This window comes from Lampris incognitus, chromosome 19 (genome assembly GCF_029633865.1).
Source record: "Lampris incognitus isolate fLamInc1 chromosome 19, fLamInc1.hap2, whole genome shotgun sequence".
Taxonomy (NCBI): Eukaryota; Metazoa; Chordata; class Actinopteri; order Lampriformes; family Lampridae; genus Lampris; species Lampris incognitus.
In genome coordinates, this window is record NC_079229.1 from 46,432 (window position 1) to 74,400 (window position 27,969).

The 27,969-nt window shown below is 41.4% G+C and overlaps 7 non-coding genes and 3 pseudogenes across 7 annotated transcripts; all 10 read right to left on the reverse strand.

Annotated features, from left to right (window-relative positions):
- Positions 1 to 1,542: 1,542 nt before the first annotated feature.
- LOC130130226 (small nucleolar RNA U3) lies at positions 1,543 to 1,719 on the reverse strand (annotated as a pseudogene).
- Positions 1,720 to 2,654: 935 nt separating this feature from the next.
- On the reverse strand, positions 2,655 to 2,876 carry LOC130130211 (small nucleolar RNA U3). Its single transcript, XR_008812128.1, has one exon. It is a non-coding gene; the product is annotated as a small nucleolar RNA U3 (small nucleolar RNA).
- A 2,664-nt stretch (positions 2,877 to 5,540) lies between these two features.
- On the reverse strand, positions 5,541 to 5,758 carry LOC130130187 (small nucleolar RNA U3). The gene has a single exon (XR_008812106.1). It is a non-coding gene; the product is annotated as a small nucleolar RNA U3 (small nucleolar RNA).
- Positions 5,759 to 9,736: 3,978 nt separating this feature from the next.
- LOC130130225 (small nucleolar RNA U3) lies at positions 9,737 to 9,948 on the reverse strand. The gene has a single exon (XR_008812136.1). It is a non-coding gene; the product is annotated as a small nucleolar RNA U3 (small nucleolar RNA).
- A 2,341-nt stretch (positions 9,949 to 12,289) lies between these two features.
- On the reverse strand, positions 12,290 to 12,465 carry LOC130130218 (small nucleolar RNA U3; annotated as a pseudogene).
- A 1,021-nt stretch (positions 12,466 to 13,486) lies between these two features.
- On the reverse strand, positions 13,487 to 13,702 carry LOC130130222 (small nucleolar RNA U3). The gene has a single exon (XR_008812134.1). It is a non-coding gene; the product is annotated as a small nucleolar RNA U3 (small nucleolar RNA).
- Positions 13,703 to 17,525: 3,823 nt separating this feature from the next.
- On the reverse strand, positions 17,526 to 17,701 carry LOC130130214 (small nucleolar RNA U3; annotated as a pseudogene).
- A 937-nt stretch (positions 17,702 to 18,638) lies between these two features.
- Positions 18,639 to 18,859, reverse strand: LOC130130200 (small nucleolar RNA U3). The gene has a single exon (XR_008812118.1). It is a non-coding gene; the product is annotated as a small nucleolar RNA U3 (small nucleolar RNA).
- A 1,617-nt stretch (positions 18,860 to 20,476) lies between these two features.
- Positions 20,477 to 20,689, reverse strand: LOC130130196 (small nucleolar RNA U3). The gene has a single exon (XR_008812114.1). It is a non-coding gene; the product is annotated as a small nucleolar RNA U3 (small nucleolar RNA).
- A 1,455-nt stretch (positions 20,690 to 22,144) lies between these two features.
- On the reverse strand, positions 22,145 to 22,355 carry LOC130130220 (small nucleolar RNA U3). Its single transcript, XR_008812132.1, has one exon. It is a non-coding gene; the product is annotated as a small nucleolar RNA U3 (small nucleolar RNA).
- Between the last annotated feature and the right edge of the window lie 5,614 nt (positions 22,356 to 27,969).

A 27,969-nucleotide genomic window follows, 5' to 3' on the forward strand; every position in this document is an offset into this window, starting at 1 on the left:
ATCGCACAGAGAAAACCACAGCAACAGAGACTAACTCTTCGCAGTAGCCAAGCTAACTACGGCAACGGCATTTCTAATGGAAAGTAACAAGCTTCTCGGAGTGCAAGTTTTGGATAAAATTACTGGACAGCCATTTCTACATATTTCGCTTAGTGTAAGGATTTTATCAGCTCAGGCAGACAATCACACAGAACATCACAGCAACAGAGTCTAACTCTTCGTAGTAGCCAAGCTAACTACGGCAATGGTATTACTGATTGAAAGTACGAAGCTTCTCAGAGTGAAAGTTTTGGATAAAATTAATGGACGGCTCTTTGTACATGTTTCACTTAGCGTTTTATCAGCTCAGGCAGTCAATCGCACAGAGAACACCACAGTAACAAAGACTAACTCTTCATTGTAGCCAAGCCAACTACGAAAATGGAATTTCTGATGGAAAGTACCAAGCTACTCGTAAAAGTTTTGGATAAAATCGCTGGACGGCTTTTGCTATATATTTAGCTTAGTTGTAAGGGCATTATCTGCTCATGTAGACAAATCGCACAGAGAATACCACAGCAACAGAGACTAACTCTTCGCAGTAGCGAAGCTAACAACTGCAATGGCATTTCTGAAGGAAAGAACTGAAAATTTTGGATGAAATTAACGGAGTGCTTTCTAAATGTTTCACTTAGAGTAAGGGGTTTATCTGTTTAGGCGGACAATCCCTCAGAAATACAACAGCGACAGAGACTAACTCTTCGTGGTAGCCAAGGTAACCACGGCAATGGCATTTTTGAAGGAAAAACCGAGCATCTTGGAGTGAAAGTTTTGGACAAAATTAACGGATGGCTCTTCTTACATGTTTTGGTTGGGTTAGGGTAAGTGTGTTACCTGTTTAAGCAGATAATCGCAGAGAGAATACCATAGCAACAGAGACTAACTTCATTGTAGCCAAACTAACCACGCTAATGGCATTTATGATGGAAAGTAGAGGTACTCGTAGTCAACATTTTGAATAAAATTACCGAACGGCTCTTTCAACATATTTCACTTAGTATAAGGGTTTTATCAGCTCAGGCAGTCAATCGCACAGAGAATATCACAGCAATAGAGACTAACTCTTCGCAGTAGCCAAACTAACCACGCCAATTGCATTCCTGAAGGAAAGAACCAAGCTTCTCGTAGTAAACGTTTTGGATAAAAATCAACGGATGGTCCTTGCTACATGTTTTGGTTGACGTAGTGTTTGAGTTTAGGGTCAAGTTTTTCTGCTCAGGCGGACAGTGCCCAACCGCTGGCTTAGCGATACCTCAATATGAGAGTTATGGAGAGCTTGATGGGTTCAATTTGGATGTTTTTTTCTTCTTTACAACTGATCTGCCACTGTCCTGTATCTTGATTAGTTTATCCCGTGTTAAACTTGAAAAATTGCTGGTGAGGTTTGGAGCATTATAAGAGATTTTTTTTTTTAGTTGAAGTTCACTGCTATTGCAGTTTAATGTTTTTAGGGTTAGGTTTAAAATAAAAGTAATTGATGGCTTTCTCAATTTTTTTTCTTTTACCACTCAGAGCACGCTCTCTGTCTCAAAAAGGACAGAGCTTGTAATCAAATCACTTCTCTGTACCTGCTTCATGCTCAGGAAGAAGCACCGTAGCTCATCATCGTGGGTGGTGGACTCACACTTAAACATTTTTCAAACCAAGAACGACAGAAATGACCGCTGAAAGTGTAGTCTTCTGAATCTTTTGGATAAAATTAATGGCCGTCTCTTCCTAAATCTTTTGGCCAGGGTTGGCGTAGGGTTACAGTGAGGGTTTTTCCTACTCAAAAGTAGTTCCACAAACAATACCACAGCAACAGACAGTCTGCCTGAGCAGATAAAACTCCTACACTAAACCTATCCCAACCCTTACAGAAAGATGTAGAAAGAGCCATCCGTTAATTATATCCAAACCGTAAGCTCCGTGACAGTATTTTCCATCAAATACCATTGCCGTGGTTAGCTTGACTTCTGCTAAGAATTAATCCCACAAAGAATACCATAGCAACAGAGACTGTCTTGGCAGTTGCCAAGCTAACCATTGCAATGGCATTTCTGATGGAAAGTACAGAGCTTCTCGGTGTGAAAGGTTTGGATAAAAATCAACATACGGCTCTTTCAACACGTAAGGGTAGGGTTTGTGTTAAGGTAAAGGTTTTACCTGCTCGGGCAGAAAATCCCACAGCAACAGATTTTAACTCTTCATGTTAGCCACGCCAACCATGGCAATGGCATTTTTGATGGGAGATACTAGGCTTCTCCGAGTGAAAGGTAAGGGTTAGAATTGAATGCCAGAGCCAACACATGTCAACCAGGCGCCTCAACAATGCCCAAATACTGGCTTACAGATACCCCCAGGTTTAGGGTTACGAATTTGGAGAGAGTTTGATGGATTGGGTATAGGATCTATTTGGAGGTTGTTTATTCTTTACACTTGATCCCCCATTGTCTTCCCTCTTGTTTATCCCGTTTTAAACTTGAAAAGTTGTTGGTGGGGTTTGCAGCAATACAAGTGGGTTTCTTTTATTGAATTGCGCTTCTACAATCGTCATGTTTTTAGGGTTTGGACTAAGTTTTAGGGGTAGGTTTAAATAAAATTGATGAATTTCTACATTTTTGCCCCTCCTTTTTACCACACCGAACAGGCTCCTTCCTCTTGATAACTCCATAAAAGCAACACTGAACGGTCACGAAAAGCACAGAGTGAGTGATTAAACCACTTCTCTGTACCTGCTTCGCGGTCAGGGAGAAGCACCCCAGGCTCATCATGGTGAGTGGCGGGACTCGCACTTTAGAAAAACATTTCTCAAGATAAAAACTAAAGAAATTATCTCTGAAATTAGTATTAGGCTTTGATAAACTCAATGGATGGCTCTATATCTTTCGGTTACGGTTGGGGTAAGAGTTTTATCTGCTCTGGCAGACAATACCACAGCAATAGAGACCAACTCGTCGCAGTAGCCAAGCTAACCACGGCAATGGTATTTCTGATGGAAAGTAGAGAGCTTCTCAGAGTAAAAGCTTTGCATAAAATTAACGGACAGCGCTTTCTACATATTTCGCTTGAGGTAGGATTTGGGTTAGGGTAAGGGTTTTACCTGCTTAGCCACACAATCCCAAAGAAAACACTACAGTAACAGAGACAAACTCTTCATAGTAGCCAAACTAACCACAGCAAAGTCATTTCTGATGTTAAGTACCGAGCTTCTCGGAGTGATAGTTCCGGATGAAATTAACAAACGACTCTTTCTACATGTTTCACGTAAGAGTAAGGGTTTTATCTGCTCAGCCAGATAATCCCAAAAAATACCACAGCAACAGACAGTCTTGGTGGTAGCCAATGGCATTTCTGATGGAGAGTAGCAAGCTTCTCACAGCGATAGCTTTGGCTAAAATAAACGGATGGCTCTTTCTACATGTTTCAGTTGGTTTAGTGTAAGTGTTTTACCTGCTCAGGCAGACAATCCCACACAAAATAGCACAGCAACAGAGACTAACACTTCACGGTAGCCAAGCTAAACACAGCAAGGAAAATTCAGAAATTAAGTACCAACTTATTCGTACTCGAAATTTTAGATCAAACTAACTGACTTTCTTCATGTTTTGGTTGAGGGTTTTATCAGCTCAGGAAAACTATCTCACAGCAACAGAGACTAACCCTTCGCAGTAGCAAAGCTCGCCACGGCAATGGCATTTCTGATGGAAAGTACCCAGCTTCTCGGAGTGACAGTTTTGGATCTTACTGACGTAAGCTCTTTCTACAACGTTTCGTTTTAGTTAGCATAAGTGTTTTACCTCCTCAGGCAGACAATCCCACAGCAACAGAGACTAACTTCATCGTAACCAAGCTAAATACAGCAATGGCACTGCTCTTCTCAAGTACCGACTTTCTGAGTGACAGTATCGGAAAAAAATTTCACGGAGGCTGTTTCTACATGTTTCACTTAGCGTAAGGGTTTTATCAGCTCAGGCAGACAATCGCACAGAGAATACCACAGCAACAGAGACTAACTCTTCGTAGTAGCCAAGCTAACTACAGCAAATGGCATTACTGATGGAAATTACCAAGCTTCTCGGAGTGAAAGTTTTGGATAACATTAATGGACGGCTCTTTCTAAATGTTTCATTTATAGTAAGGATTTTATCTGTTCAGGCGGACAATCCTGCAGATATTACAATAGCAACAGAGACCAACTCTTCGTGGTAGCCAAGCTAACCACGGCAATGGCATTTCTGATGGAAAGTACCAAACCTCTCAGAGTATACGTTTTAGATAAAATTAATGGACGGCTCTTTCTACATTTTTCGCTTAATTGTAAGGGTTTTATCAGCCAAACAATCACACAGAGAATACCAGAGCAACAAAGTCAAACTCTTCATTGTAGCCATGGAGTAATAGTTTTGGAAGAAATTAATGGACGACTCCGTCTACATATTTCGCTTAATTGTAAGGGTTTTATCAGCTCAGGCAGTCAATTGCACAGAACATACCACAGCAACAGAGAAAAACTCTTTGTAGTAGCCAAGCTAACTACGGCAATGGCATTCCTGATGGAAAGTACCAAGCTTCTCGGAGTGAAAGTTTTGGTTAACATTAATGGACGCGTCTTTCTACATGTTTCACTTATGGTAAGGGTTTTATCTGTTCAGGCGGACAATCTCGCAGAAATACAACAGCAACAGAGACTGTCTGCCTAAGCAGATAAAACCCTTATACTAAACCTATCCCAACCCTTACAAAAACATGTAGAAAGAGCCAGCCGCCAATTATATCCGAACCACAAGCTCCGAAACACTCCGTATCTTCCACCAGAAATACCATTGCCGTGGTTAGCTTGGCTCCTGCTAAGAATTAATCCCACAAATAATACCATAGCAACAGAGACTGTCTTGGCGGTTGCCAAACTAATCACTGCAGTGGCATTTCTGATGCGAAGTACAGAGCTTCTCGGAATGCAAAATTTGGATAAAATTAACAGACGGCTCTTTCAACACGTTTGGGTTGGGGTTTGTATTAGGGTAGAGGTTCTACCTGCTCAGGCAGCAAATCCCACAGAAAACCCCACAGCAAGAGACCAACTCTTCGCGGTAGCCAAGCTAACCACGGCTCCGGCATTTCACACTGAACATACTAGGTTAGCTTTATGGTTAGGGTTGAATGCCAGAGCCAACACATGTCAACTGAGCACCTCCGCCAATGCCCAAGTGCTGGATTAGAAATACCCCCAGGAATCGGGTTAGGGATATGGATAGAGTTTGATTGGTTAAGTCTGGGGGCAATTTGGGTGTTTATTCATTACAACTGATCTCCCAGTCTTATATCTTGATTACTTTATCCCGTTTTAAACTTGAAAAGTTGTTGGTGGGGTTTGGAACAATACAAGTGTTTGTCGTTTGTTTGTTTTGTTTTTTTTTTCAAATTGAACTTTTCTGCAATTACAATTTAATGTTTTAAGAGTTAAGAGTAAGGTTTAGGGTTAGATCAAATTGATGAATTTCTGCACTTTTTTCCTTTTTACCACTCAGAACATGCCCCTTCTCTTGATGCTCCCATAAAAGGAACATTGAACGTCATCTAAAGCACAGAGCTTGTGATTAAACAACTTCTCTGTACCCGCTTAGCGCTCAGGAAGAAGCACCCAAGCTCATCATGGTGGGTGGCGGGACTCGCACTTTAGAAAAACATTTCTCAAGATAAAAACTAAAGAAATTATCCCCGAACTTAGTATTAGATTTTGATAAACTCAATGGATGGCTCCATATCTTTCGGTTACGGTTGGGGTAAGAGTTTTATATGCTCTGGCAGACAATACCACAGCAATAGAGACCAACTCGTCGCAGTAGCCAAGCTAACCACAGCAATGGTATTTCTGATGGAAAGTAGAGAGCTTCTCAGAGTAAAAGCTTTGCATAAAATTAACGGACAGTGCTTTCTACATGTTTCGCTTGAGGTAGGATTTGGGTTAGGTTAAGGGTTTTATCTGCTCAACCACACAATCCCAAAGAAAATACCACACCAACAGAGACAAACTCTTCATAGTAGCCAAACTAACCACAGCAAAGTCATGTCTGATGGAAAGTACCGAGCTTCTCGGAGTGATAGTTCCGGATGAAATTAACAGACGACTCTTTCTACATGTTTCACGTAAGAGTAAGGGTTTTATCTGCTCAGCCAGATAATCCCAAAGAAATACCACGGCAACAGACAGTCTTGCTGGTAGCCAAGTCAACCATGGCAATGGCATTTCTGATGGAGAGTAGCAAGCTTCTCGCAGCAATAGTTTTGGGTAAAATAAACGGATGGCTCTTTCTACATGTTTCGCTTAGCGTTTTATCAGCTCAGGCAGTCAATCACACAGAGAACACCACAGCAACAGAGACTAACTCTTCGTAGTAGCCAAGCTAACTACGGCAATGGCATTCCTGATGGAACGTACCAAGTTTCTTGCAGTGAAAGTTTTGGATACAATTAATGATAGGCTATTCTACATATTTCACTTATAGTAAGGGTTTTATCTATTCAGTCGGACAATCCCGCAGAAACACAATAGAAACAGAGACTAAGTCTTCATGGTAGCGAAGCAAACCAAGGCAATGTCATTACTGAGGGAAGGTACCAAGATTCTCGGAGTGAAAGTTTTGGATAAAATTACTGGACAGTTCTTTCCACATATTTCGCTTAGTGTAAGGGTTATATCAGCTTAGGCAGACAATTACACAGAGAACACCACAGCAACAGAGACTAACTCTTCGTAGTTGCCAAGCTCAACACAGCAATGGCATTACTGATGGAAAGTACCAAGCTTCTCAGAGTAAGTTTTGGATAAAATTAATGGACGGCTCTTTCTACATGTTTCGCTTAGCGTAAGGGTTTCATCAGCTCAGGCAGTCAATCGCACAGAGAATACCATAGCAACAGACACCAACTCTTCGCAGTAGCCAAGCTAACCATGGGAATGGCATTTCAGATGGAAAGTACCAAGCTTCTCGGAGTGAAAGTTTTGGATAACATTAATGGACAGCTCTTTGTACATGTTTCGCTTAGCATTAGTGTTTTATCAGCTCAGGCAGTCAATCGCACAGAGAACACCACAGCAACAGAGACTAAATCTTCGTAGTAGCCAAGCTTACTACGGAAATGGCATTCCTGATGGGAAGTACCAAGCTTCTCGAAGTGAAAGTTTTGGATAACATTATTGGACGGCTCTTTCTTCATGTTTCACTTATGGTAAGGGTTTTATCTGTTCAGTCGGACAATCGCGCAGAAATACAACAGCAACAGAGACTAACTCTTTGTGGTAGCCAAGCAAACCAGGACAATGGCATTACTGAAGAAAAGTACCAAGATTCTCGGAGTGAAAGCTTTGGATAAAATTACTGGACAGCTCTTTCTACATGTGTCGCATAGTGTAAGGGTTTTATCAGCTCAGGCAGACAATCACACAGAGAACACCACAGCAACAGAGTCTAACTCTTCGTAGTAGCCAAGCTAACTACGGCAATGGCATTCCTGATGCAAAGTACCAAGCTTCTCGGAGTGAAAGTTTTGTATAACATTAATGGACGGCTCTTTCTACATGTTTCACTTACGGTAAGGGTTTTATCTGTTCAGGCGGACAAACCCACAGAAATACAACAACAACAGAGACTAACTCTCTTCGTGGTAGCCAAGCTAACCACAGCAATGGCAATTCTGATGGAAAGTACCAAGCTTTTTGGAGGGAAAGATTTGGGTAAAATTAATGCCCGGCGTTTTTACATATTTCGCTTAGTGTAAGCGTTTTATCCATTTAGGCGGACAATCCCTCAGAAATACAACAGCAACAGAGACCAACTCTTCGTGGTAGCCAAGCTAACCACGGCAATGGAATTTCTGAAGCAAAGAACCGAGCTTCTTGGACTGAATGTTTTGCATAAAATTAACGGACGGCTCTTCCTACAAGTTTTGGTTGGGTAAGGGCAAGTATGTTACCTGTGTAAGCAGACAATCGCAGAAATACAACAGCAACAGAGACTAACTCTTCATTGTAGCCAAGCTAACTACGAAAATGGAATTTCTGATGGAAAGTACAAAGCTACTCGTAGTAAAAGTTTTGGATAAAATTACTGGACGGCTTTTTCTATATATTTCGCTTAGTTGTAAGGGCATTATCTGCTCAGGCAGACAATCGCACAGAGAATACCACAGCAACAGAGACCAACTCTTCGCAGTAGCGAAGCTGACCACCGCAATGGCATTTCTGAAGGAAAGAACCGACCTTCGACTGAAAATTTTGGATGAAATAAACGGAGTGCTTTCTATATGTTTCGCTTAGAGCAATGGGTTTATCTGTTTAGGCGGACAATCCCTCAGAAATAGAACAGCGACAGAGACTTAACTCTTCGTGGTAGCCAAGGTAACCATGGCAATGGCATTTTTGAAGGAAAAACCGAGCATCTTGGAGTGAAAGTTTTGGACAAAATTAACGGATGGCTCTTACATGTTTTGGTTGGGTTAGGGCAAGTGTGTTACCTGTTTAAGCAGATAATCGCACAGAGAATACCATAGCAACAGAGACTAACTCTTCATTGTAGCCAAGCTAACCACAGCAATGGCATTTATGATGGAAATTAGAGGTACTCGTAGTAAAAATTTTGAATAAAATTACTGAACGGCTCTCTCAACATATTTCAGTTAGTATAAGGGTTTTATCAGCTCAGGCAGTCAATCACACAGAGAACACCACAGCAACAGAGACTAACTCTTTGTCGTACCCAAGCTAACTACAGCAATGGCATTCCTGATGGAAAGTACCAAGCTTCTCGGAGTGACAGTTTTGGATAACATTAATGGACGGCTCTTTCTAAATGTTTCACTTATGGTAAGGGTTTTATCTGTTCAGGCAGACAATCTCGCAGAAATACAACAGCAATAGAGACTGTCTGCCTAAGCAGATAAAACCCTTATACTAAACCTATCCCAACCCTTACAAAAACATGAAGAGCCAGCCGCTAATTATATCTGAACCAAACGCTCCGAAACACTCAGAATATTCCACCAGAAATACCATTGCCGTGGTTAGCTTGGCTCCTGCTAAGAATTAATCCCACAAATAATACCATAGCAACAGAGACTGTCTTGGAGGTTGCCAAGCCAACAATAGCATTTCTGATGGAAAGTACAGAGCTTCTTGGTATGCAAGATTTGGATAAAACTAACAGACGGCTCTTTCAACACGTTTGGGTTGGGTTTGTATTAGGGTAAAGGCTTTATCTGCTCAGGCAGCAAATCCCACAGAAAACCCCTCAGCAACAGAGACCAACTCTTGGCAGTAGCCAAGCTAACCACAGCAACAACATTTCAGATTGAAAATACTAGGTTAACTTTATGGTTAGGATTGAATGCCAGAGCCAACACATGTCAACTGAGCACCTCTGCCAATGCCCAAGTGCTGGATTAGAAATACACCCAGGATTAGGGATATGGATAGATTGGTTAAGTCTAGGAGCAAATTGGGTGTTGATTCGTTATAACTGATCTCCCTTTGTCTTATATCTTGATTACTTTATCCCGTTTTAAACTTGAAAAGTTGTTGGTGGGGTTTGAAACAATGCAAGTGTTTTTTGTTTGTTTTTTTTTTAATTGAACTTTTCTGCAATTGCAATTTAATGTTTTAAGAGTTAAGACTAAGGTTTAGATCAAATTGATGATTTTCTGCACTTTTTTACTTTTTACCATTCAGAACATGCCCCTTCTCTTGATGCTCCCATGAAAGGAACATTGAACATCATCTAAAGCACAGAGCTTGTGACTAAACCACGTCTCTGTACCCGCTTAGCGCTCAGGAAGAAGTACCCCAGCTCATCGTCGTGGGTGGCGGGACTCACTTTAGAAAAACATTTCTCACGATAAAACTCAAGAACCTATCCCTGAAAATAGGATTAGGTTTGGCTAAACGTAACGGATGGCTCTATCTTTGGGTTAGGGTAAGGGTTTCATCTGCTCTGGCACACAATCCTACAGAGAATACCACAGGAAGACACCAACTCGTCGCAGTAGCCAAGCTAACCATGGCAATGGCATTTCTGATGGAAAGTACTGAGCTTTTCAGAGTAAAAGATTTGCATAAAATGAACAAAGAGAGCTTTCTACATGTTTCACTTGAGATAAGGTTTGGGTTAGGGCTTATCTGCTCAGTCAGACAATCCCACAAAAAAATACGACAACAGAGAATAACTCTTAGCAGTAGCCAAGCTATCCATGACAGTCATTTCTGATGGAAATACTGAGATTTTCCAACTGAAAGGTTTGGATAAAATTAACAGATTGCCCTTTCTACATCTTTCGTTTAGGGATGAGTTAGGCTAAGAGTATTGTCTGCTCAGGCAAACAATACAACAGACAATACCACATCAACAGCGACTACCTCTTCGCAGTAACATTTCTGAACATGGAGTGATAGTTTCAGATAAAATTAATGTATTGCTCTTTCTAGATGTTTCGGTTGGGATAGGGTTAGGGTTTCACCTGCTAAAGCAGAAAATCTTACAGAGAATACCACTGCAACAGAGAATAACTTCGATACACAAGCTAACCACGGTAATGGTATTTCTGATGGAATGTACCAAGCTGCTCAGAATAAAATCTTGTGATAAAATTAATGGACGGCTCCTTCTACATGTTTCGCTTAGGGTAAGTGTTTTATCAGCTCAGGTAGACAATCAAACAGAGAATACCACAGCAACAGAGTCTAACTCTTCATAGTAGCCAAACTAACCACAACAAAGTCATTTCTGATGTAAAGTACCGAGCTTCTCGGAGTGATAGTTCCGGATGAAATTAACAGATGACTCTTTCTACATGTTTCACTTAAGAGAAAGGGTTTTATCTGCTCAGCCGGATAATCCCATAGAAGTACCACAGTACCAGACAGTGTTGGTGGTAGCCAAGCCAACCACGGCAATGGCATTTCTGACGGAGAGCAGCGAGCTTGTCGCAGCGATAGTTTTGGGTAAAATAAACGGATGGTTCTTTCTACATACATGTTTGGGTTGGGTTAGGGTCAGTGTTTTACCTGCTCAGGCAGACAATCCCACAGCGACAGAGACTACCACTTCGCGGTAGCCAAGCTAAACACAGAAATGACAATTTTGAAATAAAGTACCGAATTCTCGTAGTCAATTTTGGATCAAATTAACTGATGACTTTCTTCATGTTTTGGTTGACGTAGGGTTTGGGATTGGTTAAGGGTTTTATCTACTCAGGCAAACAATCTCAGAGCAACAGAGACTAACTCTTCGCAGTAGCCAGGCTAACCACGGCAATCGGATTTCTGATGGAAAGTACCAAGCTTCTCGGAGTGAAAGTCTTGGATAAAATTAACGGACGGCTCCTTCCATGTTTCGCTTAGTTTAAGGGTTTTATCAGCTCAGGCAGACAATCGCACAGAGAATACCACAGCAACAGAGACTAACTCTTCGCAGTAGCCAAGGTAACCACGGCAATGGCATTTCTGACAGAAAGTACCAAGCTTCTCGGAGTGAAAGTCTTGGATAAAATTAACTGACAGCTCTTTCTATATCTTTCGCTTAGTGTAAGGGTTTTATCAGCTCAGGCAGACAATCGCACAGAGAATACCACAGCAATAAAGACTAACTCTTCGCAGTAGCCAAGCTAACCACGCCAATTGCATTCCTGAAGGAAAGAACCAAGCTTCTCGTAGTAAAAGTTTTGGAAATAAATCAATGGATGGTCCTTGCTACATGTTTCGGTTGACATAGTGTTTGAGTTTAGTGTCAAGTGTTTCTGCTCAGGCGGACAGTGCCCAAGCACTGGCTCAGCGATACCCCAATATGAGAGTTATGGAGAGATTGATGGGTTCAATTTGGATATTTTTTGTTCTTTACAACTGATCTGCCACTGTCCTGTATTTTGATTAGTTTATCCCGTGTTAAACTTGAAAAATTGCTGGTGAGGTTTGGAGCATTATAAATCTTTTTTTTTTTTTAAATTGAAGTTCTCTGCTATGGCAGTTTGTTGTTAGAGTTATGTTTCAATAAAATAGATTTCTCCATTTTACCAATCAGAGGATGCATCTTGCCTCAAAAGCACACAGCTTGAGATTATCCACCGTTTATCCTGATTTAAACTTGAAAAGTTGTTGATGGGGTTTGGAGCATAAGTGATTTTTTTTTTTTAATTGAAATTCACTGCTATTGCAGGTTAATGTTTTTAGAGTTAGGTTTAAAATAAAAGTAATTGATGGCTTTCTCAATTTTTTTCTTTTACCACTCAGAGCACACTCTGCCTCAAAAGCACAGAGCTTGTAATCAAATCACTTCGCTGTACCTGCTTCATGCTCAGGAAGAAGCACCGCAGCTCATCATCGTGGGTGGCGGACTCACACTTAGAAACATTTTTCAAGCCAAGAACGACAGAAATGACCGCTGAAAGTGTAGTCTTCTGAATCTTTTGGTTAGGATTAGGTTGGCATAATTTGATGGAAATGGCATTTCTGATGGAAAGTACCGAGCTTCTCGAAATGAAAGTTTTGGATAAAATTAATGGAGGTCTCTTTCTACATCTTTTGGCCAGGGTTGGCATAGGGTTACAATGAGGGTTTTTCCTACTCAAAAGTAGTTCCACAGAGAATACCACAGCAGCAGACACTGTCTGCCTGAGCAGATAAAACTCTTATACTAAACCTATCCCAACCCTTACAGAAAGATGTAGAAAGAGCCATCCATTAATTATATCCAAACCTTAAGCTCCGTGACAGTATTTTCCGTCAAATACCATTGCCGTGGTTAGCTTGACTTCTGCTAAGAATTAATCCCACAAAGAATACCATAGCAACAGAGACTGTCTTGGCGGTTGCCAAGCTAACCATTGCAATGGCATTTCTGATGGAAAGTACAGAGCTTCTCGGTGTGAAAGGTTTGGATAAAAATCAACATACGGCTCTTTCAACACGTAAGGGTAGGGTTTGTGTTAAGGTAAAGGTTTTACCTGCTCAGGCAGAAAATCCCACAGCAACAGAGATGAACTCTTCATGTTAGCCACGCCAACCATGGCAATGGCATTTTTGATGGGAAATACTAGGCTTCTCCGAGTGAAAGGTAAGGGTTAGAGAATTGAATGCCAGAGCCAACACATGTCAACCAGGCGCCTCAACAATGCCCAAATACTGGCTTACAGATACCCCCAGGTTTAGGGTTACGAATTTGGAGAGAGTTTGATCGATTGAGTATAGGATCTGTTTGGAGGTTGTTTATTCTTTACACTTGATCCCCCATTGTCTTCCCTCTTGATTAGTTTATCCCGTTTAAACTTGAAAAGTTGTTGGTGGGGTTTGCAGCAATACAAGTGGATTTCTTTTATTGAATTGCACTTCTACAATGGTCATGTTTTTAGGGTTAGGACTAAGTTTTAGGGGTAGGTTTAGATAAAATTGATGAATTTCTACATTTTGCCCCTCCTTTTTACCACACCGAACAGGCTCCTTCCTCTTGATAACTCCTTAAAAGCAACACTGAACGGTCACCAAAAGCCCAGAGTGAGTGATTAAACAACTTCTCTGTACCTGCTTCGCGGTCAGGGAGAAGCACCCCAGGCTCATCATGGTGAGTGGCGAGACTCGCACTTTAGAAAAACATTTCTCAAGATAAAAACTAAAGAAATTATCCCCGAAATTACTGTTGGGTTTTGATAAACTCAATGGATGGCTCTATACCTTTCGGTTACGGTTGGGGTAAGAGTTTTATATGCTCTGGCAGACAATCCTACAGACAATACCACAGCAATAGAGACCAACTCGTCGCAGTAGCCAAGCTAACCACGACAATGGTATTTCTGATGGAAAGTAGAGAGCTTCTCAGAGTAAAAGTTTCGCATAAAATTAACGGACAGCGCTTTCTACATGTTTGCTTGAGGTAGGATTTGGGTTAGGTTAAGGGTTTTATCTGCTCAGCCACACAAACCCAAAGAAAATACCACACCAACAGAGACTAACTCTTCAGAGTAGCCTAACTAACCACAGCAAAGTCATTTCTGATGGAAAGTACCGAGCTTCTCGGAGTGATAGTTCCGGATGAAATTAACAGACGACTCTTTCTACATGTTTCACGTAAGAGTAAGGGTTTTATCTGCTCAGCGAGATAATCCCAAAGAAATACCACAGCAACAGACAGTCTTGGTGGTAGCCAAGCCAACCATGGCAATGGCATTTCTGATGGAGAGTAGCAAGCTTCTCGCAGCGATAGTTTTGGGTAAAATAAACGGATGGCTCTTTCTACACGTTTCGGTTGGTTTAGGGTAATTGTTTTACCTGCTCAGGCAGACAATCCCACACAGAATATCAAAGCAACAGAGACTAACACTTCACGGTAGCCAAGCTAAACACAGCAATGAAAATTCTGAAATAAAGTACCGACTTTCTCGTACTCAAAATTTTGGATCAAACTAACTGACTTCATGTTTTGGTTGAGGTAGGGTTTGGGATTGGTTAAGGGTTTTATGTGCTCAGGCAAACAATCTCACAGCAACAGAGACTAACCCTTCGCAGGAGCAAGCTCACCACGCCAATGGCATTTCGGATGGAAAGTACCCAGCTTCTCGGAGTGACAGTTTTGGATCTTATTGACGTATGCTCTTGCTACAATGTTCCGATTAGGTTAGCGCAAGTGTTTTACCTGCTCAGACAGACAATCCCACAGCAACAGAGACTAACTTCGTCGTAGCCAAGCTAACCACAGCAATGGCACTGCTCTTTTCAAGTACCGGGTTTGGAAAAAGCTCCGGAAAAAAAATTTCACGGAGGCCGTTTCTACATGTTTCACTTAGGGTAAGGGTTTTATCAGCTCAGGCAGACAATCGCACCGAGAACACCACAGCAACAGAGACTAACTCTTCGTAGTAGCCAAGCTAACTACGGCAACAGCATTCCTGATGGAAAGTACCAAGCTTGTTGGAATGAAAGTTTTGGATAATATTAATGGACGGCTCTTTCTAAATGTTTCGCTTAGGGTAAGGGTTTTATCAGCTCAGGCAGGCAATCGCACAGAAAATACCACAGCAATAGAGACTAACTCTTCGTAGTAGCCAAGCCAACTACGGCAACAGCATTCCTGATGGAAAGTACCAAGCTTGTTGGAGTGAAAGTTTTGGATAATATTAATGGACGGCTCTTTCTAAATGTTTTATTTATAGTAAGGGTTTTATCTGTTCAGACGGACAATCCCGCAGAAATACAACAGCAACAGAGACTAACTCTTCGTAGTAGCCAAGCTAACTACAGCAATGGCATTTCAGATGGAAAGTACCAAGCTTCTCGGAGTGAAAGTTTTGCATAAAATTACTGGACGGCTCTTTCTACATGTTTCACTTAGTGTAAGGGTTTTATCTGTCGAGTCGGACAATCCCGCATAAACACAATAGAAACAGAGACCAACTCTTCATGGTAGCAAAGCAAACCAAGGCAATGTCATTACTGAGGGAAAGTACCAAGCTTCTCGAAGTGAAAGTTTTGGATAACATTATTGGACGGCTCTTTCTACATGTTTCACTTATGGTAAGGGTTTTATCTGTTCAGTCGGACAATCGCGCAGAAATACAACAGCAACAGAGACTAACTCTTTGTGCTAGCCAAGCAAACCAGGGCAATGGCATTACTTAAGAAAAATACCAATATTCTCGGAGAGAAAGTTTTGGATAAAATTACTGGACAGCTCTTTCTACATGTTTCGCTTAGTGTAAGGGTTTTATCAGCTCAGGCAGACAATCACACAGAGAACACCACAGCAACAGAGTCTAACTCTTCGTAGTAGCCAAGCTAACTACGGCAATGGCATTCCTGATGCAAAGTACCAAGCTTCTCGGAGTGAAAGTTTTGTATAACATTAATGGACGGCTCTTTCTACATGTTTCACTTACGGTAAGGGTTTTATCTGTTCAGGCGGACAAACCCACAGAAAAACAACAACAACAGAGACTAACTCTTCGTGGTAGCCATGCTAACCACAGCAATGGCATTTCTGATGGAAAGTACCAAGCTTTTTGGAGGGAAAGATTTGGGTAAAATTAAAGCCCGGCGTTTTTACATATTTCGCTTAGTGTAAGCGTTTTATCCATTTAGGCGGACAATCCCTCAGAAATACAACAGCAACAGAGACCAACTCTTCGTGGTAACCAAGCTAACCACGGCAATGGAATTTCTGAAGCAAAGAACCGAGCTTCTTGGACTGAATGTTTTGCATAAAATTAACGGACGGCTCTTCCTACATGTTTTGGTTGGGTTAGGGCAAGTGTGTTACCTGTTTAAGCAGACAATCGCAGAAATACAACAGCAACAGAGACCAACTCTTAATTGTAACCAAGCTAACTACGAAAATGGAATTTCTGATGGAAAGTGCCAAGCTACTCGTAGTAAAAGTTTTGGACAAAATTACTGGACGGCTTTTTCTATATATTTCGCTTAGTTGTAAGGGCATTATCTGCTCAGGCAGACAATCGCACAGAGAATACCACAGCAACAGAGACTAACTCTTCGCAGTAGCGAAGCTAACCACAGCAATGGCATTTCTGAAGGAAAGAACCGAGCTTGTTCGACTGAAAATTTTGGATGAAATAAACGGAGTGCTTTCTAAATGTTTCGCTTAGAGTAAGGGGTTTATCTGTTTAGGCGGACAATCCCTCAGAAATACAACAGCGACAGAGACTAACTCTTCGTGGTAGCCAAGGTAACCACGGCAATGGCATTTTTGAAGGAAAAACCGAGCATCTTGGAGTGAAAGTTTTGGACAAAATTAACGGATGGCTCTTCCTACATGTTTTGGTTGGGTTAGGGTAAGTGTGTTACCTGTTTAAGCAGATAATCGCACAGAGAATACCATAGCAACAGAGATCAACTTCATTGTAGCCAAACTAACCACGGCAATGGCATTTATGATGGAAAGTAGAGGTACTCGTAGTAAACATTTTGAATAAAATTACCGAACGGCTCTTTCAACATATTTCACTTAGTATAAGGGTTTTATCAGCTCAGGCAGTCAATCGCACAGAGAATATCACAGCAATAGAGACTAACTCTTCGCAGTAGCCAAGCTAACCACGCCAATTGCATTCCTGAAGGAAAGAACCAAGCTTCTCGTAGTAAACGTTTTGGATAAAAATCAACGGATGGTCCTTGCTACATGTTTTGGTTGACGTAGTGTTTGAGTTTAGGGTCAAGTTTTTCTGCCCAGGCGGACAGTGCCCAACCGCTGGCTTAGCGATACCCCAATATGAGAGTTATGGAGAGATTGATGGGTTCAATTTGGATGTTTTTTTTCTTCTTTACAACTGATCTGCCACTGTCCTGTATCTTGATTAGTTTATCCCGTGTTAAACTTGAAAATCTGCTGGTGAGGTTTGGAGCATTATAAATCTTTTTTTTTTAATTGAAGTTCACTGCTATTGCAGTTTAATGTTTTTAGGGTTAGGTTTAAAATAAAAGTAATTGATGGCTTTCTCAATTTTTTTCTTTTACCACTCAGAGCACGCTCTTTGCCTCAAAAGGACAGAGCTTGTAATCAAATCACTTCTCTGTACCTGCTTCATGCTCAGGAAGAAGCACCGTAGCTCATCATCGTGGGTGGTGGACTCACACTTAAACATTTTTCAAACCAAGAACGACAGAAATGACCGCTGAAAGTGTAGTCTTCTGAATCTTTCGGATAAAATTAATGGCCGTCTCTTTCTACATCTTTTGGCCAGGGTTGGCGTAGGGTTACAGAGGGTTTTTCCTACTCAAAAGTAGTTCCACAAACAATACCACAGCAACAGACAGTCTGCCTGAGCAGATAAAACTCTTATACTAAACCTATCCCAACCCTTACAGAAAGATGTAGAAAGAGCCATCCGTTAATTATATCCAAACCTTAAGCTCCGTGACAGTATTTTCCGTCAAATACCATTGCCGTGGTTAGCTTGACTTCTGCTAAGAATTAATCCCACAAAGAATACCATAGCAACAGAGACTGTCTTGGCAGTTGCCAAGCTAACCATTGCAATGGCATTTCTGATGGAAAGTACAGAGCTTCTCAGTGTGAAAGGTTTGGATAAAAATCAACATACGGCTCTTTCAACACCTAAGGGTAGGGTTTGTGTTAAGGTAAAGGTTTTACCTGCTCGGGCAGAAAATCCCACAGCAACAGAGATTAACTCTTCATGTTAGCCACGCCAACCATGGCAATGGCATTTTTGATGGGAGATACTAGGCTTCTCCGAGTGAAAGGTAAGGGTTAGAATTGAATGCCAGAGCCAACACATGTCAACCAGGCGCCTCAACAATGCCCAAATACTGGCTTACAGATACCCCCAGGTTTAGGGTTACGAATTTGGAGAGCGTTTGATGGATTGGGTATAGAATCTATTTGGAGGTTGTTTATTCTTTACACTTGATCCCCCATTGTCTTCCCTCTTGATTAGTTTATCCCGTTTTAAACTTGAAAAGTTGTTGGTGGGGTTTGCAGCAATACAAGTGGGTTTTTTTATTGAATTGCACTTCTACAATCGTCATGTTTTTAGGGTTTGGACTAAGTTTTAGGGGTAGGTTTAGATAAAATTGATGAATTTCTACATTTTTGCCCCTCCTTTTTACCACACCGAACATGCTCTTTCCTCTTGATAACTCCATAAAAGCAACACTGAACGGTCACCAAAAGCACAGAGTGAGTGATTAAACCACTTCTCTGTACCTGCTTCGCGGTCAGGGAGAAGCACCCCAGGCTCATCATGGTGAGTGGCGGGACTCGCACTTTAGAAAAACATTTCTCAAGATAAAAACTAAAGAAATTATCTCTGAAATTAGTATTAGGTTTTGATAAACTCAATGGATGGCTCTATATCTTTCGGTTACGGTTGGGGTAAGAGTTTTATCTGCTCTGGCAGACAATCCTACAGACAATACCACAGCAATAGAGACCAACTCGTCGCAGTAGCCAAGCTAACCACGGCAATGGTATTTCTGATGGAAAGTAGAGAGCTTCTCAGAGTAAAAGCTTTGCATAAAATTAACGGACAGCGCTTTCTAAATATTTCACTTGAGGTAGGATTTGGGTTAGGGTTTTATCTGCTCAGCCACACAATCCCAAAGAAAACACCACAGTAACAGAGACCAAATCTTCATAGTAGCCAAACTAACCACAGCAAAGTCATTTCTGATGTTAAGTACCGAGCTTCTCGGAGTGATAGTTCCGGATGAAATTAACAGACGACTCTTTCTACATGTTTCACGTAAGAGTAAGGGTTTATCTGCTCAGCCAGAGAATCCCAAAAAATACCACAGCAACAGACAGTCTTGGTGGTAGCCAATGGCATTTCTGATGGAGAGTAGCAAGCTTCTCACAGCGATAGCTTTGGCTAAAATAAACGGATGGCTCTTTCTACATGTTTCGCTTAGCGTTTTATCAGCTCAGGCAGTCATTCACACAGAGAACACCACAGCAACAGAGAAAAACTCTTTGTCGTAGCCAAGCTAACTACGGCAATGGCATTCCTGATGGAAAGTACCAAGCTTCTCGGAGTGAAAGTTTTGGTTAACATTAATGGACGCGTCTTTCTACATGTTTCACTTATGGTAAGGGTTTTACCTGTTCAGGCGGACAATCCCGCAGAAATACAACAGCGACTGTCTGCCTAAGCAGATAAAACCCTTATACTAAACCTATCCCAACCCTTACAAAAAGAGCCAGCCGCTAATTATATCCGAACCACAAGCTCCGAAACACTCTGTATCTTCCACCAGAAATACCATTGCCATGGTTAGCTTGGCTCCTGCTAAGAATTAATCCCACAAATACCATAGCAACAGAGACTGTCTTGGCGGTTGCCAAACTAATCACTGCAGTGGCATTTCTGATGCGAAGTACAGAGCTTCTCGGTATGCAAAATTTGGATAAAATTAACAGACGGCTCTTTCAACACGTTTGGGTTGGGGTTTGTATTAGGGTAGAGGTTCTACCTGCTCAGGCAGCAAATCCCACAGAAAACCCCACAGCAAGAGACCAACTCTTCGCGGTAGCCAAGCTAACCACGGCTCCGGCATTTCACACTGAAAATACTAGGTTAACTTTATGGTTAGGGTTGAATGCCAGAGCCAACACATGTCAACTGAGCACCTCCGCCAATGCCCAAGTGCTGGATTAGAAATACCCCCAGGATTCGGGTTAGGGATATGGATAGAGTTTGATTGGTTAAGTCTGGGGGCAATTTGGGAGTTTATTCATTACAACTGATCTCCCAGTCTTATATCTTGATTACTTTATCCCATTTTAAACTTGAAAAGTTGTTGGTGGGGTTTGGAACAATACAAGTGTTTGTTTTTTTTTTTTTTTCAAATTGAACTTTTCTGCAATTGTAATTTAATGTTTTAAGAGTTAAGAGTAAGGTTTAGAGTTAGATCAAATTGATGAATTTCTGCACTTTTTTCCTTTTTACCACTCAGAACATGCCCCTTCTCTTGATGCTCCCATAAAAGGAACATTGAACGTCATCTAAAGCACAGAGCTTGTGATTAAACAACTTCTCTGTACCCGCTTAGCGCTCAGGAAGAAGCACCCCAGCTCATCATGGTGGGTGGCGGGACTCGCACTTTAGAAAAACATTTCTCAAGATAAAAACTAAAGAAATTATCCCCGAACTTGGTATTAGATTTTGATAAACTCAATGGATGGCTCCATATCTTTCGGTTACGGTTGGGGTAAGAGTTTTATCTGCTCTGGCAGACAATACCACAGCAATAGAGACCAACTCGTCGCAGTAGCCAAGCTAACCACAGCAATGGTATTTCTGATGGAAAGTAGAGAGCTTCTCAGAGTAAAGCTTTGCATAAAATTAACGGACAGTGCTTTCTACATGTTTCGCTTGAGGTAGGATTTGGGTTAGGTTAAGGGTTTTATATGCTCAGCCACACAATCCCAAAGAAAATACCACACCTACAGAGACTAACTCTTCATAGTAGCCAAACTAACCACAGCAAAGTCATTTCTGATGTTAAGTACCGAGCTTCTCGGAGTGATAGTTCCGGATAAAATTAACAGACGACTCTTTCTACATGTTTCACGTAAGAGTAAGGGTTTTATCTGCTCAGCCAGATAATCCCACAGAAATACCGCAGCAACAGACAGTCTTGGTGGTAGCCAAGCCAACCATGGCAATGGCATTTCTGATGGAGAGTAGCAAGCTTCTCGCAGCGATAGTTTCGGGTAAAATAAGCGGATGGCTCTTTCTACATGTTTCGGTTGGTTTAGGGTAAGTGTTTTACCTGCTCAGGCAGACAATCCCACACAGAATAGCAAAGCAACAGAGACTAACACTTCACGGTAGCCAAGCTAAACACAGCAATGAAAATTCTGAAATAAAGTACCGACATTCTCGTACTCAAAATTTTGGATCTAACTAACTGACCTTCTTCATGTTTTGGTTGAGGTAGGATTTGGTTAAGGGTTTTATGTGCCCAGGCAAACAATCTCACAGCAACTGAGACTAACCCTTTGCAGTAGCAAAGCTCACCACGGCAATGGCATTTCTGATGGAAAGTACCCAGCTTCTCAGAGTGACAGTTTTGGATCTTATTGACATATGCTCTTGCTACAATGTTCCGATTAGGTTAGCGCAAGTGTTTTACCTGCTCAGACAGACAATCCCACAGCAACAGAGATTAACTCTTCATTTTAGCCACGCCAACCATGGCAATGGCATTTTTGATGGGAAATACTAGCCTTCTCCGAGTGAAAGGTAAGGGTTAGAGAATTGAATGCCAGAGCCAACACATGTCGACCAGGCGCCTCAACAATGCCCAAATACTGGCTTACAGATACCCCCAGGTTTAGGGTTACGAATTTGGAGAGAGTTTGATCGATTGAGTATAGGATCTATTTGGAGGTTGTTTATTCTTTACACTTGATCCCCCATTGTCTTCCCTCTTGATTAGTTTATCCCGTTTTAAACTTGAAAAGTTGTTGGTGGGGTTTGCAGCAATACAAGTGGATTTCTTTTATTGAATTGCACTGCTACAATTGTCATGTTTTTAGGGTTAGGACTAAGTTTTAGGGGTAGGTTTAGATAAAATTGATGAATTTCTACATTTTTGCCGCTCCTTTTTACCACACCGAACAGGCTCCTTCCTCTTGATAACTCCTTAAAAGCAACACAGAACGGTCACCAAAAGCCTAGAGTGAGTGATTAAACCACTTCTCTGTACCTGCTTCGCGGTCAGGGAGAAGCACCCCAGGCTCATCATGGTGAGTGGCGGGACTCGCACTTTAGAAAAACATTTCAAGATAAAAACTAAAGAAATTATCCCAGAATATCAAAGCAACAGAGACTAACACTTCACGGTAGCCAAGCTAAACACAGCAATGAAAATTCTGAAATAAAAGTACCGACTTTCTCGTACTCAAAATTTTGGATCAAACTAACTGACTTCATGTTTTGGTTGAGGTAGGGTTTGGGATTGGATAAGGGTTTTATGTGCTCAGGCAAACAATCACAGCAACAGAGACTAACCCTTCGCAGGAGCAAGCTCACCACGCCAATGGCATTTCGGATGGAAAGTACCCAGCTTCTCGGAGTGACAGTTTTGGATCTTATTGACGTATGCTCTTGCTACAATGTTCCGATTAGGTTAGCGCAAGTGTTTTACCTGCTCAGACAGACAATCCCACAGCAACAGAGACTAACTTCGTCGTAGCCAAGCTAACCACAGCAATGGCACTGCTCTTTTCAAGTACCGGGTTTGAGTGACAGCTTCGGAAAAATTTTTTCACGGAGGCCGTTTCTACATGTTTCACTTAGGGTAAGGGTTTTATCAGCTCAGGCAGACAATCGCACAGAGAATACCACAGCAACAGAGACTAACAATTCGTAGTAGCCAAGCTAACTACGGCAACAGCATTCCTGATGGAAAGTACCAAGCTTGTTGGAGTGAAAGTTTTGGATAATATCAATGGAGGGCTCTTTCTAAATGTTTCATTTATAGTAAGGGTTTTATCTGTTCAGACGGACAATCCCGCAGAAATACAACAGCAACAGAGACTAACTCTTTGTGGTAGCCAAGCAAACCAGGGCAATGGCATTACTGAAGGAAAGTACCAAGATTCTCGGAGTGAAAGTTATAGATAAAATTACTGGACAGCTCTTTCTACATGTTTCGCTTAGGGTAAGGGTTTTATCAGCTCAGGCAGACAATCGCACAGAGAATACCACAGCAACAGAGACTAACTCTTTGTAGTAGCCAAGCCAACTACGGCAACAGCATTCCTGATGGAAAGTACCAAGCTTGTTGGAGTGAAAGTTTTGGATAATATTAATGGACGGCTCTTTCTAAATGTTTCATTTATAGTAAGGGTTTTATCTGTTCAGACGGACAATCCCGCAGAAATACAACAGCAACAGAGACCAACTCTTCGTAGTAGCCAAGCTAACTACGGCAATGGCAGTACTGATGGAAAGTACCAAGCTTCTCGGAGTGAAAATTTTGGGTAAAATTAATAGACGGCTCTATCTACATGTTTTGCTTAGCGTTTTATATGCTCAAGCAGTCAGTCACACAGAAAACACCACAGCAACAGAGACTAACTCTTCGTAGTAGCCAAGCTAACTACGGCAATGGCATTCCTGATGGAAAGTACCAAGCTTCTCGGAGTGAAAGTCTTGGATAAAATTAATGGACGGCTCTATGTTTCGCTTAGTGTAAGGGTTTTATCAGCTCAGGCAGACAATCGCACAGACAATACCACAGCAACAGAGACTAACTCCTCACAGTAGCCAGGTTAACCACAGCAATGGCATTCCTGATGGAAAGTACCAAACTTCTCACAGTAAAAGTTTTGGATAACATTAATGGACGCCTCTTTCTAAATGTTTCACTTAGGGTAAGGGTTTTATCTGTTCAGTCGGACAATCCCGCAGAAATACAACAGCAACAGAGACTAACTCTTCGTGGTAGCCAAGCTAACTACGGCAATGGCATTCCTGATGGAAAGTATCAAGTTTCTTGCAGTGAAAGTTTTGGATAACATTAATGAAAGGCTATTCTACATATTTCACTTATAGTAAAGGTTTTATCTGTTCAGTCGGACAATCCCGCAGAAACACAATAGCAACAGAGACTAACTCTTCATGGTAGCCAAGCAAACCAGGGCAATTGCATTACTGAAGTAAAGTACCAAGATTCTCGGAGTGAAAGTTTTGGATAAAATTACTGGACAGCTCTTTCCCATATTTTGCTTAGTGTAAGGGTTATATCAGCTTAGGCAGACAATCACACAGAGAACACCACAACAACAAAGACTAACTCTTCGTAGTTGCCAAGCTTAACACAGCAATGGCATTACTGATGGAAAGTACCAAGCTTCTCAGAGTGAAAGTTTTGGATGAAATTAATGGACGGCTCTTTCTACATGTTTCGCTTAGCGTAAGGGTTTTATCTGTTCAGTGGGACAATCGCGCAGAAATACAACAGAGACCAACTCTTTGTGCTAGCCAAGCAAACCAGGGCAATAGCATTACTTAAGAAAAGTACCAATATTCTCGGAGTGAAAGTTTTGGATAAAATTACTGAACAGCTCTTTCTACGTCTTTCGCTTAGTGTAAGGGTTTTATCAGCTCAGGCAGACAATCACACAGAGAATACCACAGCAACAGAGACTAACTCTTGGCAGTAGCCAAGCTAACTACGGCAATGGCATTCCTGATGGAAAGTACCAAGCTTCTCGGAGTGAAAGTTTTGTATAACATTAATGGACGGCTCTTTCTACATGTTTCATTTACGGTAAGGGTTTTATCTGTTCAGGCGGACAAACCCACAGAAAAAAACAACAACAACAGAGACTAACTCTTTGTGGTAGCCAAGCTAACCACAGCAATGGCATTTCTGATGGAAAGTACCAAGCTTTTTGGAGGGAAAGATTTGGGTAAAATTAATGCCCGGCGTTTTTACATATTTCGCTTAGTGTAAGCGTTTTATCCATTTAGGCGGACAATCCCTCAGAAATACAACAGCAACAGAGACCAACTCTTCATGGTAACCAAGCTAACCACGGCAATGGAATTTCTGAAGCAAAGAACCGAGCTTCTTGGACTGAATGTTTTGCATAAAATTAACGGACGGCTCTTCCTACATGTTTTGGTTGGGTTAGGGCAAGTGTGTTACCTGTTTAAGCAGACAATCGCAGAAATACAACAGCAACAGAGACCAACTCTTCATTGTAACCAAGCTAATTACGAAAATGGAATTTCTGATGGAAAGTACCAAGCTACTCGTAGTAAAAGTTTTGGATAAAATTACTGGATGGCTTTTTCTATATATTTCGCTTAGTTGTAAGGGCATTATCTGCTCAGGCAGACAATCGCACAGAGAATACCACAGCAACAGAGACTAACTCTTCGTAGTAGCGAAGCTAACCACAGCAATGGCATTTCTGAAGGAAAGAACCGAGCTTGTTCGACTGAAAATTTTGGATTAAATAAACGGAGTGCTTTCTAAATGTTTCGCTTAGAGTAAGGGGTTTATCTGTTTAGGCGGACAATCCCTCAGAAATACAACAGCGACAGAGAATTAACTCTTCGTGGTAGCCAAGGTAACCATGGCAATGGCATTTTTGAAGGAAAAACCGAGCATCTTGGAGTGAAAGTTTGACAAAATTAACGGATGGCTCTTCTTACATGTTTTGGTTGGGTTAGGGTAAGTGTGTTACCTGTTTAAGCAGATAATCGCACAGACAATACCATAACAACACAGACCAACTCTTCATTGTAGCCAAGCTAACCACGGCAATGGCATTTATGATGGAAAGTAGAGGTACTCGTAGTAAAAATTTTGAATAAAATTACCGAACGGCTCTTTCAACATATTTCAGTTAGTATAAGGGTTTTATCAGCTCAGGCAGTCAATCGCACAGAGAATACCAGAGCAACGTAGACTAACTCTTCGCAGTAGCCAAGCAAACCAGGGCAATGGCATTACTGAAGGAAAGTACCAAGATTCTCGGAGTGAAAGTTTTGGATAAAATTACTGGACAGCTCTTTCTACATGTTTCGCTTAGTGTAAGGGTTTTATCAGCTCAGGCAGACAATCGCACAGAAAACACCACAGCAACAGAGTCCAACTCTTCATAGTAGCCAAGCTAGCTACGGCAATGGCAGTACTGATGGAAAGTACCAAGCTTCTCGAAGTGAAAGTTTTGGATAACATTGGACAGCTCTTTCTACATGTTTCACTTATGGTAAGGGTTTTATCTGTTCAGTCGGACAATCCCGCAGAAACACAAATAGCAACAGACTAACTCTTCATGGTAGCCAAGCAAACCAGGGCAATGGCATTACTTAAGTACCAAGCTTCTCGGAGTGAAAATTTTGGGTAAGATTAATGGACAGCTCTTTCTACATGTTTCACTTAGCGTTTTATCAGCTCAGGCAGTCAATCACACAGAGAACACCACAGCAACAGAGACTAACTCTTCGTAGTAGCAAAGCTAACTACGGCAATGGCATTCCTGATGGAAAGTACCAAGCTTCTCGGTATGAAAGTTTTGTATAACATTAATGGACGCCTCTTTCTAAATGTTTCACTTACGGTAAGGGTTTTATCTGTTCAGTCGGACAATCCCGCAGAAACAATAGAAACAGAGACTAACTCTTCACTGTAGCGAAGCAAACCAAGGCAATGTCATTACTGAGGGAAGGTACAAAGATTCTCGGAGTGAAAGTTTTGGATAACATTATTGGATGGCTCTTTCTACATGTTTCACTTATGGTAAGGGTTTTATCTGTTCAGGCGGACAATCGCGCAGAAATACAACAGCAACAGAGAGTAACTCTTTGTGGTAGCCAAGCAAACCAGGGCAATGGCATTACTGAAGAAAAGTACCAATATTCTCGGAGTGAAAGTTTTGGATAAAATTACTAGACAGCTCTTTCTACATGTTTCGCTTAGTATAAGGGTTTTATCAGCTCAGGCAGACAATCGCACAAAGAATATCACAGCAACAGAGACTAACTCTTCGTAGTACCCAAGCTAACTACAGCAATGGTATTCCTGATGGAAAGTACCAAGCTTCTCGGAGTGACAGTTTTGGATAACATTAATGGACGGCTCTTTCTAAATGTTTCACTTATGGTAACGGTTTTATCTGTTCAGGCAGACAATCCCGCAGAAATACAACAGCAATAGAGACTGTCTGCCTAAGCAGATAAAACCCTTATACTAAACCTATCCCAACCCTTACAAAAAGAGCCAGCCGCTAATTATGTCTGAACCAAAAGCTCCGAAACACTCAGTATATTCCACCAGAAATACCATTGCCGTGGTTAGCTTGGCTCCTGCTAAGAATTAATCCCACAAATAATACCATAGCAACAGAGACTGGTTTGGAGGTTGCCAAGCCAACAATAGCATTTCTGATGGAAAGTACAGAGCTTCCTGGTATGCAAGATTTGGATAAAACTAACAGACAGCTCTTTCAACACGTTTGGGTTTGTATTAGGGTAAAGGTTTTATCTGCTCAGGCAGCAAATCCCACAAAAACCCCACAGCAACAGAGACCAACTCTTCGCGGTAGCCAAGCTAACCACGGCAACAGCATTTCAGATTGAAAATACTAGGTTAACTTTATGGTTATGGCTGAATGCCAGAGCCAACACATGTCAACTGAGCACCTCTGCCAATGCCCAAGTGCTGGATTAGAAATACACCCAGGATTAGGGATATGGATAGCGTTTGATTGGTTAAGTCTAGGGGCAATTTGGGTGTTTATTCGTTACAACTGATCTCCCATTGTCTTATATCTTGATTACTTTATCCCGTTTTAAACTTGAAAAGTTGTTGGTGGGGTTTGAAACAATACAAGTGTTTTTGTTTGTTTTTTTTAATTGAACTTTTCTGCAATTGCAATTTCATGTTTTAAGAGTTAAGACTAAGGTTTAGGT